This window comes from Cucurbita pepo, chromosome 5 (assembly GCF_057944985.1).
Source record: "Cucurbita pepo subsp. pepo isolate OVF chromosome 5, ASM5794498v1, whole genome shotgun sequence".
NCBI lineage: Eukaryota > Viridiplantae > Streptophyta > Magnoliopsida > Cucurbitales > Cucurbitaceae > Cucurbita > Cucurbita pepo.
In genome coordinates this window covers 12,040,161-12,047,254 of record NC_141802.1, presented here as the reverse complement: position 1 = coordinate 12,047,254, position 7,094 = coordinate 12,040,161, and positions in this window count along the sequence as shown.

The window sequence follows — 7,094 nt, the reverse complement described above, 5'->3', positions numbered from 1 at the left end:
TGAAGTACGTGCTACAAAAACAGTGTCACGGACGACGTTTTTCGAAACTTTTGTTGGGAATCATTAGGCCGGATGTTTAGAATAGAATTTAGAAGAAACGGAGTGCATAAAAGAGTAAAAGGGTGCTTAAAATCGAGACCCTAATTCGGAAACCTTTGTCTGGGACGTTTGAAGTACGTGCTAAAAAATGGAGTCACGGTCGATGTTTTTCGAAACTTTTGTGGCGAATCATTAGTACTGATGATTTAGAATCGAATTTCGAAGAAACGGATAGCATAAAACAGTAAAAGAGTGCTTAAAATCGAGACCCTAATTCGGAAACCTTAATCTGGGACGTTTGAAGTACGTTCTATAAAAACCGAGTCACGGACGACGTTTTTCGAAACTTTTGTTGGGAATCATTAGGCCGAATGATTTAGAATAGAATTTCGAAGAAACGGAGTGCATAAAACAGAAAAAGAGTAATTAAAATCGAGAACCTAATTCAGAAACCCAAATCTGGGACATTTGAAGTCCGTGCTAAAAAACATGAGTCACGGTTCACGATTTTTGAAACTTTTGTGGCGAATCATTAGGCCTGATGATTTAGAATCGAAGAGACGGAGTGCATAAAAGAGTAAAAGAGTGCTTCAAATCGAGACCCTAATTTGGAAACCATAATCTGGGACGTTTGAAGTACGTGCTAAAAAAACCGAGTCACGGTCGATGTTTTTCGAAACTTTTGTGGCGAATCATTAGTACTGATGATTTAGAATCGAATTTCGAAGAAACGGATAGCATAAAACAGTAAAAGAGTGCTTAAAATCGAGACCCTAATTCGGAAACCTTAATCTGGGACGTTTGAAGTACGTTCTAAAAAAACCGAGTCACGGACGACGTTTTTCGAAACTTTTGTTGGGAATCATTAGGCCGAATGATTTAGAATAGAATTTCGAAGAAACGGAGTGCATAAAACAATTAAAGAGTGCTGAAAATCGAGACCCTAATTCGGAAACCTTAATATTGGACGTTTGAAGTACGTGCTACAAAAACAGTGTCACGGACGACGTTTTTCGAAACTTTTGTTGGGAATCATTAGGCCGGATGTTTAGAATAGAATTTAGAAGAAACGGAGTGCATAAAAGAGTAAAAGGGTGCTTAAAATCGAGACCCTAATTCGGAAACCTTTGTCTGGGACGTTTGAAGTACGTGCTAAAAAATGGAGTCACGGTCGATGTTTTTCGAAACTTTTGTGGCGAATCATTAGTACTGATGATTTAGAATCGAATTTCGAAGAAACGGATAGCATAAAACAGTAAAAGAGTGCTTAAAATCGAGACCCTAATTCGGAAACCTTAATCTGGGACGTTTGAAGTACGTTCTATAAAAACCGAGTCACGGACGACGTTTTTCGAAACTTTTGTTGGGAATCATTAGGCCGAATGATTTAGAATAGAATTTCGAAGAAACGGAGTGCATAAAACAATTAAAGAGTGCTGAAAATCGAGACCCTAATTCGGAAACCTTAATATTGGACGTTTGAAGTACGTGCTACAAAAACAGTGTCACGGACGACGTTTTTCGAAACTTTTGTTGGGAATCATTAGGCCGGATGTTTAGAATAGAATTTAGAAGAAACGGAGTGCATAAAAGAGTAAAAGGGTGCTTAAAATCGAGACCCTAATTCGGAAACCTTTGTCTGGGACGTTTGAAGTACGTGCTAAAAAATGGAGTCACGGTCGATGTTTTTCGAAACTTTTGTGGCGAATCATTAGTACTGATGATTTAGAATCGAATTTCGAAGAAACGGATAGCATAAAACAGTAAAAGAGTGCTTAAAATCGAGACCCTAATTCGGAAACCTTAATCTGGGACGTTTGAAGTACGTTCTAAAAAAACCGAGTCACGGACGACGTTTTTCGAAACTTTTGTTGGGAATCATTAGGCCGAATGATTTAGAATAGAATTTCGAAGAAACGGAGTGCATAAAACAATTAAAGAGTGCTGAAAATCGAGACCCTAATTCGGAAACCTTAATATTGGACGTTTGAAGTACGTGCTACAAAAACAGTGTCACGGACGACGTTTTTCGAAACTTTTGTTGGGAATCATTAGGCCGGATGTTTAGAATAGAATTTAGAAGAAACGGAGTGCATAAAAGAGTAAAAGGGTGCTTAAAATCGAGACCCTAATTCGGAAACCTTTGTCTGGGACGTTTGAAGTACGTGCTAAAAAATGGAGTCACGGTCGATGTTTTTCGAAACTTTTGTGGCGAATCATTAGTACTGATGATTTAGAATCGAATTTCGAAGAAACGGATAGCATAAAACAGTAAAAGAGTGCTTAAAATCGAGACCCTAATTCGGAAACCTTAATCTGGGACGTTTGAAGTACGTTCTAAAAAAACCGAGTCACGGACGACGTTTTTCGAAACTTTTGTTGGGAATCATTAGGCCGAATGATTTAGAATAGAATTTCGAAGAAACGGAGTGCATAAAACAATTAAAGAGTGCTGAAAATCGAGACCCTAATTCGGAAACCTTAATATTGGACGTTTGAAGTACGTGCTACAAAAACAGTGTCACGGACGACGTTTTTCGAAACTTTTGTTGGGAATCATTAGGCCGGATGTTTAGAATAGAATTTAGAAGAAACGGAGTGCATAAAAGAGTAAAAGGGTGCTTAAAATCGAGACCCTAATTCGGAAACCTTTGTCTGGGACGTTTGAAGTACGTGCTAAAAAATGGAGTCACGGTCGATGTTTTTCGAAACTTTTGTGGCGAATCATTAGTACTGATGATTTAGAATCGAATTTCGAAGAAACGGATAGCATAAAACAGTAAAAGAGTGCTTAAAATCGAGACCCTAATTCGGAAACCTTAATCTGGGACGTTTGAAGTACGTTCTAAAAAAACCGAGTCACGGACGACGTTTTTCGAAACTTTTGTTGGGAATCATTAGGCCGAATGATTTAGAATAGAATTTCGAAGAAACGGAGTGCATAAAACAATTAAAGAGTGCTGAAAATCGAGACCCTAATTCGGAAACCTTAATATTGGACGTTTGAAGTACGTGCTACAAAAACAGTGTCACGGACGACGTTTTTCGAAACTTTTGTTGGGAATCATTAGGCCGGATGTTTAGAATAGAATTTAGAAGAAACGGAGTGCATAAAAGAGTAAAAGGGTGCTTAAAATCGAGACCCTAATTCGGAAACCTTTGTCTGGGACGTTTGAAGTACGTGCTAAAAAATGGAGTCACGGTCGATGTTTTTCGAAACTTTTGTGGCGAATCATTAGTACTGATGATTTAGAATCGAATTTCGAAGAAACGGATAGCATAAAACAGTAAAAGAGTGCTTAAAATCGAGACCCTAATTCGGAAACCTTAATCTGGGACGTTTGAAGTACGTTCTAAAAAAACCGAGTCACGGACGACGTTTTTCGAAACTTTTGTTGGGAATCATTAGGCCGAATGATTTAGAATAGAATTTCGAAGAAACGGAGTGCATAAAACAATTAAAGAGTGCTGAAAATCGAGACCCTAATTCGGAAACCTTAATATTGGACGTTTGAAGTACGTGCTACAAAAACAGTGTCACGGACGACGTTTTTCGAAACTTTTGTTGGGAATCATTAGGCCGGATGTTTAGAATAGAATTTAGAAGAAACGGAGTGCATAAAAGAGTAAAAGGGTGCTTAAAATCGAGACCCTAATTCGGAAACCTTTGTCTGGGACGTTTGAAGTACGTGCTAAAAAATGGAGTCACGGTCGATGTTTTTCGAAACTTTTGTGGCGAATCATTAGTACTGATGATTTAGAATCGAATTTTGAAGAAACGGATAGCATAAAACAGTAAAAGAGTGCTTAAAATCGAGACCCTAATTCGGAAACCTTAATCTGGGACGTTTGAAGTACGTTCTATAAAAACCGAGTCACGGACGACGTTTTTCGAAACTTTTGTTGGGAATCATTAGGCCGAATGATTTAGAATAGAATTTCGAAGGAACGGAGTGCATAAAACAGAAAAAGAGTAATTAAAATCGAGAACCTAATTCAGAAACCCAAATCTGGGACGTTTGAAGTCCGTGCTAAAAAACATGAGTCACGGTTCACGATTTTTGAAACTTTTGTGGCGAATCATTAGGCCTGATGATTTAGAATCGAAGAGACGGAGTGCATAAAAGAGTAAAAGAGTGCTTCAAATCGAGACCCTAATTTGGAAACCATAATCTGGGACGTTTGAAGTACGTGCTAAAAAAACCGAGTCACGGTCGATGTTTTTCGAAACTTTTGTGGCGAATCATTAGTACTGATGATTTAGAATCGAATTTCGAAGAAACGGATAGCATAAAACAGTAAAAGAGTGCTTAAAATCGAGACCCTAATTCGGAAACCTTAATCTGGGACGTTTGAAGTACGTTCTAAAAAAACCGAGTCACGGACGACGTTTTTCGAAACTTTTGTTGGGAATCATTAGGCCGAATGATTTAGAATAGAATTTCGAAGAAACGGAGTGCATAAAACAATTAAAGAGTGCTGAAAATCGAGACCCTAATTCGGAAACCTTAATATTGGACGTTTGAAGTACGTGCTACAAAAACAGTGTCACGGACGACGTTTTTCGAAACTTTTGTTGGGAATCATTAGGCCGGATGTTTAGAATAGAATTTAGAAGAAACGGAGTGCATAAAAGAGTAAAAGGGTGCTTAAAATCGAGACCCTAATTCGGAAACCTTTGTCTGGGACGTTTGAAGTACGTGCTAAAAAATGGAGTCACGGTCGATGTTTTTCGAAACTTTTGTGGCGAATCATTAGTACTGATGATTTAGAATCGAATTTCGAAGAAACGGATAGCATAAAACAGTAAAAGAGTGCTTAAAATCGAGACCCTAATTCGGAAACCTTAATCTGGGACGTTTGAAGTACGTTCTAAAAAAACCGAGTCACGGACGACGTTTTTCGAAACTTTTGTTGGGAATCATTAGGCCGAATGATTTAGAATAGAATTTCGAAGAAACGGAGTGCATAAAACAATTAAAGAGTGCTGAAAATCGAGACCCTAATTCGGAAACCTTAATATTGGACGTTTGAAGTACGTGCTACAAAAACAGTGTCACGGACGACGTTTTTCGAAACTTTTGTTGGGAATCATTAGGCCGGATGTTTAGAATAGAATTTAGAAGAAACGGAGTGCATAAAAGAGTAAAAGGGTGCTTAAAATCGAGACCCTAATTCGGAAACCTTTGTCTGGGACGTTTGAAGTACGTGCTAAAAAATGGAGTCACGGTCGATGTTTTTCGAAACTTTTGTGGCGAATCATTAGTACTGATGATTTAGAATCGAATTTTGAAGAAACGGATAGCATAAAACAGTAAAAGAGTGCTTAAAATCGAGACCCTAATTCGGAAACCTTAATCTGGGACGTTTGAAGTACGTTCTATAAAAACCGAGTCACGGACGACGTTTTTCGAAACTTTTGTTGGGAATCATTAGGCCGAATGATTTAGAATAGAATTTCGAAGAAACGGAGTGCATAAAACAGAAAAAGAGTAAATAAAATCGAGAACCTAATTCAGAAACCCAAATCTGGGACGTTTGAAGTCCGTGCTAAAAAACATGAGTCACGGTTCACGATTTTTGAAACTTTTGTGGCGAATCATTAGGCCTGATGATTTAGAATCGAAGAGACGGAGTGCATAAAAGAGTAAAAGAGTGCTTCAAATCGAGACCCTAATTTGGAAACCATAATCTGGGACGTTTGAAGTACGTGCTAAAAAAACCGAGTCACGGTCGATGTTTTTCGAAACTTTTGTGGCGAATCATTAGTACTGATGATTTAGAATCGAATTTCGAAGAAACGGATAGCATAAAACAGTAAAAGAGTGCTTAAAATCGAGACCCTAATTCGGAAACCTTAATCTGGGACGTTTGAAGTACGTTCTAAAAAAACCGAGTCACGGACGACGTTTTTCGAAACTTTTGTTGGGAATCATTAGGCCGAATGATTTAGAATAGAATTTCGAAGAAACGGAGTGCATAAAACAATTAAAGAGTGCTGAAAATCGAGACCCTAATTCGGAAACCTTAATATTGGACGTTTGAAGTACGTGCTACAAAAACAGTGTCACGGACGACGTTTTTCGAAACTTTTGTTGGGAATCATTAGGCCGGATGTTTAGAATAGAATTTAGAAGAAACGGAGTGCATAAAAGAGTAAAAGGGTGCTTAAAATCGAGACCCTAATTCGGAAACCTTTGTCTGGGACGTTTGAAGTACGTGCTAAAAAATGGAGTCACGGTCGATGTTTTTCGAAACTTTTGTGGCGAATCATTAGTACTGATGATTTAGAATCGAATTTCGAAGAAACGGATAGCATAAAACAGTAAAAGAGTGCTTAAAATCGAGACCCTAATTCGGAAACCTTAATCTGGGACGTTTGAAGTACGTTCTATAAAAACCGAGTCACGGACGACGTTTTTCGAAACTTTTGTTGGGAATCATTAGGCCGAATGATTTAGAATAGAATTTCGAAGGAACGGAGTGCATAAAACAGAAAAAGAGTAATTAAAATCGAGAACCTAATTCAGAAACCCAAATCTGGGACGTTTGAAGTCCGTGCTAAAAAACATGAGTCACGGTTCACGATTTTTGAAACTTTTGTGGCGAATCATTAGGCCTGATGATTTAGAATCGAAGAGACGGAGTGCATAAAAGAGTAAAAGAGTGCTTCAAATCGAGACCCTAATTTGGAAACCATAATCTGGGACGTTTGAAGTACGTGCTAAAAAAACCGAGTCACGGTCGATGTTTTTCGAAACTTTTGTGGCGAATCATTAGTACTGATGATTTAGAATCGAATTTCGAAGAAACGGATAGCATAAAACAGTAAAAGAGTGCTTAAAATCGAGACCCTAATTCGGAAACCTTAATCTGGGACGTTTGAAGTACGTTCTAAAAAAACCGAGTCACGGACGACGTTTTTCGAAACTTTTGTTGGGAATCATTAGGCCGAATGATTTAGAATAGAATTTCGAAGAAACGGAGTGCATAAAACAGAAAAAGAGTAAATAAAATCGATAACCTAATTCAGAAACCCAAATCTGGGACGTTTG